Source organism: Vulpes lagopus, chromosome 8 (assembly GCF_018345385.1).
Source record: "Vulpes lagopus strain Blue_001 chromosome 8, ASM1834538v1, whole genome shotgun sequence".
NCBI classification, from domain to species: domain Eukaryota; kingdom Metazoa; phylum Chordata; class Mammalia; order Carnivora; family Canidae; genus Vulpes; species Vulpes lagopus.
The window spans coordinates 25,942,130-25,952,778 of record NC_054831.1 but is presented as its reverse complement, the minus strand read 5'-3'; positions in this window follow the sequence as shown (position 1 = coordinate 25,952,778).

Below are 10,649 nucleotides of genomic sequence, written 5' to 3'. Positions count from 1 at the left end.
GGCTCAACCCTATTTGATCATGGTGAATGATTTTTAAACTTTATTGTTGAATTTTATCTGCTAATACTTCTGTTGAGGATTTTTGCACCTATATTCATTGGAAATACTGGTCTGTAGTTTTCTTGTAGGTTTTTTGTTATTGTTGTTTGGTTTTGTGGGTTTTTTTGGGGGGGGGGTGTCTAGTTTTGCTATCAGGGCAATGCTGGCCTTATAGAATGAATTTGGAATTTTTCCTTCCTCTTTTGTTTTTAGGAATAGTTTGAGAAGAATGAGTATTGAGTCTTTAAATGTTTGGTAAAATTCAACTGTGAAGCCATCTGGCATTGGACTTTTGTTTGTGGGAACTTTTTGATTACTGATTCAATGTAATTGCTAATTATTGGTCTGTTCAAATTTTCAATTTCCTCCTGATTCAGGTTTGAAACATTATGTTTCTAGAAATGTATCAATTTCTTCTAGCTGTCCAACTGTTAGCATATAATTTTTCACAATATTCTCTTAGTATTCTCTGCATCTCCATGGTGTTGGTTGTTAATTCTCCTCCTTCATTACTGACTTATTTACTTGAGTCCTCCCTCTCTCTCTCTTTTTCCCTGATGAGTCTGGATTAAAGTTGTTTATCTTTTCAAATAACAAGTTCCAGGTTTCACTGATATTTTCTATTTTTTTGTCTTTATTTCATTTATTTCTCCTCTAATCTTCATTATTACCTTTCCTTTATTTGCTTTGGACTTTCTTTGTTCTTTTTCTAGCTCCCTTAGGTGTGAATTTAGGTTGTTTATTTCAGACTTTTCTTGTTTCTTGAGGTAGGCCTATGCTGCTATAAACTTCCTTCATAGAACTATTATTGCTGCATTGCAAAGATTTTGGATCAATGTGTTTTCATTTTCAATTGTTTCTCTTTTTTATTCCCTCTTTGACTTTTTGGTTGACTCATTCATTGTTTATAACATATTGTTTAGCCACCATTTATTTTCAATAGATTTCCTTGCAATTGATTTCTAGTTTCATATTGTTGTTGGAGACAATGCTTGGTATAATTTCAATATTGAAATTATTGAGATTTGTTTTGCAGCCTAACATGATCTATCCTGAATAATATTTAAAGTGCACTTACAAAGAACATGTGTTCTGCTGTTTTGGGATGGAATATTTTGTATATACCTGTTAGGACTATCTGGTCTAATGCATTGGTTCAAAGCCTCTGTTGCTTGTTGATTTTCTGTCTAGATGATCTATCCATTTATATAAATGGGGTGTTTACAATTGTTATATTTTCTTGTTGGATTGTTCCCTTTATCATTATGCAATGTCTTTCTTTGTCTCTGGTAGTCTTGATTTTAAAGTCTTTTTTGTCTAAGTATCACTAATTTGTTGGGTTTCTTTCTCTTTTCTTTCTTTTTTTCTTTCTTTCTTTCTTTCTTTTTTTTTTTTTACTTCCATTTGCATAGTATATACTTTTCTATCCACTCTCAGTCTGAAAGTGTCTTTAGGTATGAAATGGTCTCTTATGGGCAGCATGTAAATTGGCTTGCATTTTATCCATTGATTGGAGCATTTAGCCTATTTACATTTAAATAACAGATAGATATGTACTTATTGTCATTTTATTATTTGTTTTCACCATTCAGGTCCTAGCAACCACTGTTCTATTCTATAAGGTGAGCTTTTTAAGATTTCACATAGAATGGTATTATACAGTCTTTTTCTCTCACTGTGTAAATTATTTCATTTAGCCTAATACTCTCAAGTTTCATTCATGTGGTCAATAAAAACAAGATTACTTTTTTTTCACCTGAATATTATTCTATTTTATATAGAACCTGCATCTTCTTTAATTACTCAGGTTGGTTGGACACTTATAATGTATATTGCTTCCACATCTTGATTATTGTGAATAATACTGCAATGACCATGAGGTCATTGATATCTCTTGAGATATTGATTGAATTTCCTTCAGGTATATACCCAGCAGTGGAATTGCTGTACACATGATAGTTCTATTTTTAATATCTAAAAAAACTTTATTTGCTTTTCTGTAGTGACTGTACCAATTTATATTCCCTTCAACAGTGCACAGGAGCTTCCTTTTCTCCATGTCCTTGCCAATGCTTGTTATCTCTTAGCTTTATGATAATAATCATTCCTACAGGTGTTGGATGATAAATCACTATGATTTTGATTTGCATTTTCCTGATGTATGGCGATGTTGAGCCTCTTCATGTACCTGTTGGTCATTTGTATATCTTCTTTATGAAAATATCTATTAGGTTTTCTGTACATGTTTTGATTAGATTTTTGGAATTGATATGTATGAGTTTCTCACATATATTAAATATTAATCCCTTATTAGAAAGATGATTTTCAAGTATTTTCACCTATGCTATAGGTAGCTTTTTCAATTTGTTAATTATTTATTTCCCTGTGCAGAGGCTTTGTAGTTTGATATAGTCACATTGCTGATTTTGGCTTTTGTTGCTTGTCCCTTTTATTTTTATTTAAAAAAATCATTGCCAAGACCAAAGTCAAGAATTTTTTCCCCTATATTTACTTCTAGGAATTTACACTTTTTGGCTTCCATTTGTAATCTTAATCCGTTCTGATATAAATTTTGTGTTATGATATAGGGTTCCACATTTTTTTTTCACATTCTTTTTTTGTTGTTATGAATATCCAGTTTTCCCAACACCATTTATAAAAGAGAATATCCATTCTCCAGTAAGTATTCTTGGCTCCTTTTTCAAATATTAGTTGGTTTATAATCATGGGTTTAGTTCTAGCTTTTCAATTCTATTCCAATCATCTATGTACCTGTTCTGTGCAGTTCCATACTGTTTTGATTACTATACCTTTATAATAGAGTTTGAAATCAATAACTGTGATGCCTCTAGCTTTGCTATTTTTTCCCAGAATTGTTTGGCTATTAGAGTTCTTTGATGGTTCCATACAAAATTTTAGAACTATCTTTTTTATTTCTGTGAAAAATTTTCTTGGAATTTTAATATGTATTGCATTGACTCTATAGGTGGCTTTGAGATGTCTGGACATTTTAATAATATTAATTATTTTGATTCATGAACATGGGATATCTTTCCATTTGTTTGTGTCTTCAATGTCATTCATCAAAGTCTCATGGTTTTTAGTGTACAGATATTTTATTTCTTTGGTTAAATTATGCCTAAGTATTTTATTGTTTTTATGCTATTTTTTATGCTATTTTAAGTGAGATTCTTTTCTTTAGTTCTCTTTCTGATAATTCATTGTTAGTATATGTAAATGTGACCCTGGAGTATGTTCCATGTATGCTGCAGAAGAATATATGTTCTGCTGTTCCTCAGTGGAATTCTTATTCATTGTTGATGGGATTGAACAGAAATTCTCTAAAATGTGAGAGCAGGTGATATATGGCAAATTTCTATGTTTTTAATTTATTTGTGTAGTAAACCTTTAATTGTTAAAAAAAATCAAGTTTTTAAAAAAATAGTTCATTACCCTGGATAAATTTTTGGAATTAGTAGATAGACTGAAGTAGTTTGTTTCCATCACACATGCCAATTACTATTTTCCACTCCTTTACAAAAATGCCATTTTCTCATTTTAAGATGGAATTTCTTCTTTTTTCTCCTCCACACTTTCCAAACTGCACTTAGATTCAACCTGGTCAAATGCTTTCTTGACTAACAGAATGTGGTAAGGTGACACTTGGTACTACTGAAGATAAATCTAGAAAGTATTTCAGCTTCTGCCTAGGTCTCCAGGAATGTTCGTGCTTCTGACATTCTAGTATAATAATAACACCATGCTTCAAAGTAATATTAGGCTCTTGAATAATAGACTCTAACAAGCCCAGCCTTCTGTCCATCTCTGAAAGGAAAATAAACCTCTACAATGTGCTGAAACATTACCTCAATACCACCAGGTGAACTTTGGTTTTATTACATAGAACAACAACAACAACAAATTCCCAACCAACTCTGGTCATTTTACTGGCCTACATATTTGTGAACTTTAATTAAGTGTATTTTATTGAAGCCAAAAAATTATCATCACTTGCTAAATAGCAATAAATAATCTGAACATATTATGTCCAATAACAAACTCCTTTTTACTTACCCATTCAGAAACAAAGAAGTCTCCAATTCTACTCTAGAAAAATTATTTCAAGAGAGGGAAACTCATGGGCATATCTTTGAGGGGATCAATGTGAATTGAATGTGATTATGAGAAGAAGATAAAAAACTTTTCTTTAAAAATGCTTCTTACTGATAACTAATGATAGGATTTTGAACTTTCTTGCTACCTTAAAAAAAATCAAAACTATACTTAAAAAGACAAATGTCCTATGATTTCACTCATATGTGGAATTTAAGAAACAAAACAGATGAACATAGATGAAAGGAAGAAAGGAGAGGAAGGCATACTATAAGAGACTCTTAAGTATAAAGAACAAATTGAGTGTTGCTGGAGGGGAGGTGGGTGAAGGATGGACTAAATGGGTGATGGCTATTAAGGAGGACACTTGTGATGAGAAGTGGGTGTTATATATAAGAGATGAATCCCTAAATTCTACTTCTGAAACCAATATTGCACTATATCTTAACCAATTAAAATTTAAATAAAAGCTTGAAACAAACAAACAAAAACCAAACAGATAATTTTGGGTTCAGATAAAAGGTGGGATGCCTCTCTTGATTTTTGATCAAGAATATCCCTAAGACTCACTGCACAAAAATCTACTTGCAATATTTGGTTGGATTCTTCTATTAGTCTTTGATGTATTCCTTGACATTTGGACATTTTACTTACATATAAATAACAAAATGTACTTTATGAACATGTATCTTGGCTTCCCAGAGCACTTAAGCATTTGGGTCACTGTTCTTAATTTCTCCCATTAATATTAGTGAAACATTACCATTAGTGTCAAATATTTCTTATCTAAGACTAATTTAGGGTCTGATTTTGATTCAAATATTGACAATTATTTGTTTTCATTAGGGACATTGGTATGGATTCTGATTTTTAATTATGTGGCACATTCATTTAGAGATTTCTGTTGGGTAGTATATAGTCTATTTTTCAAGTGGCAAATGAGTGTGAATTCAGATTTTTTACATTGTTTGCATGTATATATATATATATATATATATATGCAAGATATATATATATGTGTGTGTATATATATATATATTTTATATATATATAAAATCCAGGTATTTACTAATATTTGAGACTACATGTCATTAGTGTCTTGGCATTTCAATCACAGATAGAGCATCTATGTTTGTATTGTCTTGCATGAATGTGTGATTTTTATTTTTTAACTCAAATCATTGTCTTTTCACACCAACAAAATCCTTATCTCTACTTGTATGTAGAGATATAGGCCATGTAGTTAATAATATTTACAAAAAGGAATTACCATACCAGATGATGTTTATATAAAATGGCTTACAGTGAACTTTTGAATTAGTACAGTGACATATTTAAATAGCATTTTAGAATAAAAATAAAAATCTCTAGCAGAGTGATCAGCTTTTTTTCTTTTTCTTTTCTTTTGGTTAGCATGTAAAATAAATAGCACATAGTATTATTGTCTTTTCAAGACTCTTCAAATAAGACTAAAGATGGCAGAAAAAGGAAAAAAATATTCCCTCAAAGTACAACAGTTATTGATTGTTGTATAAGACTTTTCTCCAAATCTAGTGGTTTAAAAATAACAGAAATTTGAGAGCTTATTTACTATCTTAGTATTTTAGTGAATCAAGCATCTGGGTACACTATTACTAAGTCTTCTACTCAGGGTCTCACAAGGCTGTAACCAAGGTATTGGTCAGGTTGGTTTTTTCATTTGGCAGTCAACTGAGAATAAACCCACTTCCAAGCTCATTCAAACGGTCAGCATGATTTATATATTGCAGCTATATGTCTAAAGGTCCTGGCTTATTACTGTCTGTCCACTGGGTGACTCTCCATGTCCCTGACATTTGGAAAATAACGGTTCTACTAGATTCACAGGAAAATTCACAGAACTTTCATATTTTACCAGTGATGCTCCTCTGAAAAAAATCCAATGATGTTAATTATATTATTTAATTCATGCATTAATCAACATTCTTATAAAAAACAATATTTCTGTTTCTACTTTAAACCTTGCAGCTTACAACATCCCCAAGAATTGATAAAAATTGTCTGTTTGAGAGTATAAACTGTTTTTAATTTTAAGAAATTTACATAACTTTTCTACTTCTGGAGGTAATTAATATATCTAACTATAGATTTTCCAAAATTTGCATGGAAGTAACTATTTTGATTGGTTAAAATAGTATTATATACATTATGTAAAGATGTATATAATACATCTACATTTTCTAGAAAAGATGTTCAACTTATACTTTAAATATACTGCTTCTATAACTAAGAGGGAGTTAACTATAACTGTAACTAAGTGGCTTAGTTTTCATAATACAATGGCCTGGATTATGGAATTATAAGAAATAAAAAAAATAATGGAAATTTACTACTTATAAGAAATATAAAAATGTAACATTTCATAGATAAAAGTAGCTGAAAAATTAATACAACATTTCTAAAGAAGATTACTACTGGCACAATTGACTCTCAATAATAAAACAATGTTCACTCTCATTTTATCAGCATATAGAAATAAAGTTAACATAATTTTCTATGAAAATCTTTTTTTGATGCATCTTCTCTTTAAATTTTAATAAATTTGTGTTTTTATGTATGTATATCATTTTCTGATTACACACTTCATATGAGATCTATCCTCTCAACAAATTTTTAATTGCACAATACAACACTGTTCACTTCAGACCCTTATTTATCTTGCAAAACTGTAACTATATATACTATACAATAGTCATTTCCACAAGAACAGTTGAACTTTAATCAGTTGTTTCAATTATTAAAAACACCTTTGTGGTGCCTGTGTGGTCTAATAAGTTGAGCATCCAACTCTTGATTTTGGCTCAGGTCATGATCTTGAGGTCATGGGATGGAGCCCTTCATCAGGGGTCCATCTTCAGCAGGGAGTCTGCTTAAGATTCTCTCTCTCTCTCTCTTCCTCTGTCCCTCCTCCCAGCTCTTTCTCTCTCTCTAGGATAAATAAATGAATCTTTTTTAAAAAAAATAAAAAATAGAAATAAAAATAAACAATAAAAATTTTTATCTCGTTGTTACTCTAACAGATTTCAAATTTTCCAGAAGGCTAAAGTTTACGTTTTATTTCACATCTCAGAAAAATAGTGTTTTTCCAGTAGGAAGTATCTTTAATACTCTCTTGAGATTAAAAAGAAACCTCATTTTGTGGTCAACATACTTAAGGGAGCATATAAAGTATCCTCATTAAATAAATACTTTAATGTCTACTTCATTTCACATAATTCTAGCAAGGTAAGAACAGACCTAGTAGCGTTTTAAAATCAAAAGTATGCAAAATATTAAAAAAATTCTAATTCATCCTTGGCCTACAGTTCTATTTTTATTTCTAATAAAAAGGCATCTAATACTTCAAGATCTCCAATATACTTGCTATAGGGAATTCTTGTTAAGAGATCCAAAATTTTGGCTTGGTACATATTCTGCCTTGGTATACCCTGATCTTGTCAGATACTTTCAGAAAACTAGTATATTTGCCCATAGCCATACATCCAACAGAAAAGGTTTTATGTCCAAGAGGGACATACATTCCCCACCAAATGCTCCTGTTTGTATGTATGAGAACCAAACATGTTAACTTTGATTTTACCTTGGCCCAAAGTTCCTAAACTATGATATGTCATTATAATTTTTGTGCCTAAGAGCTAAATAAATGAATAAAATTTCAAATAAAAGGAATCAACAAACATATATTTTCATTGGCTAATATAATTCTCAACCTTTTTCTCATCAGTCAACATAAAATCCATAAACTGTCTTTGTTCATTCAAATCGATATAAATATTGGGTGGCTTATAAATAAATATATGTATATATTGCTCATAGTTCTGGAGGCTGGTAGTTAGAGATCAGAGTGCTAGCATGGTTGAGTGAGGGCCCTCTTCCACGTTACATATTTCTTGTGTCCTCACACATGGCACAAAGGGCTAGAGAGTTCTATGAGATCTCCTTTACTAGAGCATTAACTCCTTTACTAGAGCATTAATCTATTCATGCATCCTGATCAATTTACCACCCAACCCCATTTACTATATCAATACTTTTGGGGGTTAGGATTTCAATATATGCAAATTATATGCAAACATGTATAAATAATGTCTCTTTTATGGTTGAGTAAAACTCGTATAAAGATGAAATACATAATCTGCTACATTAAAAAAAAAAAAAAGCAATCAGTTAACTAGAGTTAACCAAACAAAACCTTTAGTCTTTAGTCTTATTCTTCTAATTAGGGTGACTGCAGGCTGATAGGGATATCCTCCAGCAGGTTATTTCCAGAAATTTGTGGGCAGACATCCTGGTAAAGTCCTGAATCCACAGCAGAAACTGTTCCTTTCATGACCCTTGCAATTATTGTCTTTTCTTTCCTTTTTTGTCTGCTTCCAGTCATGAGGTACTTTCTCAGAAATCAGGATCTGCTGGAGAAAAACAGGTTTCTCCATTTTCAACCCTCACAATTAGATTAATCTTACAGTCACTCACTGCTTTCCAACTACTCCTTGGGGAGGTCACCTCTTTCCACCATCTCTGTGAGAAACATCCTTGCTGCCACTGACAGAGGTCAATCTTATGCAGTGTCACCTGGGGAAGTGGGCAGCTCTAGTAGAGTTCCTCTCTGTCTACTGTTTTCAAACTCATTTTTATTCTGCTCCAATGGCCTGCTGAAATCTCCACTATGGCAGGCTGAAAATCTATAAATTTCATCTCCCCTGCTGTTCAGGCAGCACTTGCCAGGTTTTATTATCCTTAACCAAAGCAACTGGAGATGGGATAGATTTGTTAACTACCTTGAATTCATCCTTACTAAGGTCTTGTTTGTTTATTTTCTGATGTACAGATGAGCAAAGTTTCTCTTGGGTTCCTCCAGGAGCTGAAGGCCTCTTGTTTATGTATAGATATCTAATTTATTTTTTAAAAGGTGGGGGAGGAGGGATAAATGAAGAATGCTTTATGCACCACATTGCTGACATCACCACCCACACTATATTTATCTCTCCTTTTAAATTTTGTTTTGCCTTTTCTCACTAACAGTACTCCCTAATAGATGAAGCACTTTTATCTGTAGATGTGAAATATCTGAATTATTCATTAATATAATTAAGAAAGCTACAGATGAATCCTGATGTTTGAATATTTGTAAAATGATTTAAATAGGGTCAAATTTCTTTCTGGAACTTAAAGTAATTCAAGTATTTCATAATATGGTTCAATGTTGAAAAAATTATCTTGGGCGTGGGCAATAGTATGAGCAAAAGTACTGAAGGTGAAGTGCTTCTACTGTGTGCACGGAACACATAGGACAGGAACAAAAAAAATACAGTCATATTTATTCATATCGAAGAATAATTAGAAATAAAGCTTGATAGAGATGATGGAGCCAGAGTAGAACTTTTATCCAGTTGCCATGGTCTTTAGAATTGGGAAAGATTTGTTGCTAAGCAGTTAAATGTAGAACACAATCAAATGGGAGATGAAAGGGAGGGGATTATTACTACTCTTTATTAGGTAAGTTTCAGATAAGTCTTTGTCCATAAAGAGGTAGCACAAACTTTCTATGATAGGGCTAAAGTTAGAAAAGATAGTGGGAATCATTAATTCTACTGCTGGTAAGTCTTCCAAGAATTTAGCTGTAAAGGAGAGAAGCATAGTATTTGTACATACATGAATACACACATGCAAACACACACACCACATGTTTCTTTGCCAATTTTTCAATCTTAAGGAGGATCAGTGACCTGGATTATGTCTTATTCTGGCTTATTTTACTTGGTTGAATAAACAAAATTGTGTATTTAATAGGTTGTTACTCATAGTTTGGGAAAAACTGATAGGCTACAAATGGAAGTGAGAGGGTAAGTGGTAATTAGAGTAGATAGATCGATGGATTTGATGAATTTATAAAAGATAGTGTATGACCATCTACTTGGAAGTTTCTGTATTATTATAGCACTATACCCAATTATTAATGAAAATTTTATATTCTCTTAGGAAGAGTGTCTTGAATCATTGCATGAAATAACGTTATGAGGACAAATACAGTCCATCTCAAATATTCTTGGAGTTTGTTTTCCTATTACCTGCTTGGAAGCTGAGGTCTTAGGAATAAATTCTGACAGATTTGTATTGATTAATTTCATCTTGCTAGCACTATGTCGTTCTTAAATAATTATACTCCACAATAATTACCAAGTATATATTAAGAAAAACAAAAAGCAAATTAGCATATTAGGATTTTACTCACAATTTAGAGATGTTGTCCTCAAAGATTTAATTTAGGGATCTTTCTTTTTGTGGTTTCTTGGCATTTTGCGAAATATATTTCTAGGACTAAAGGGGATTTAGTCCTAGAAAAATATCTAAGTACCCTAGGAATTTAGATCTTATTAATGATGAAGATAATATTTAACCTGAAGTAAGTCTCCTGCCTGCTATCTGCAACAAGAAAGCAAAGACAAAATATCAAATCC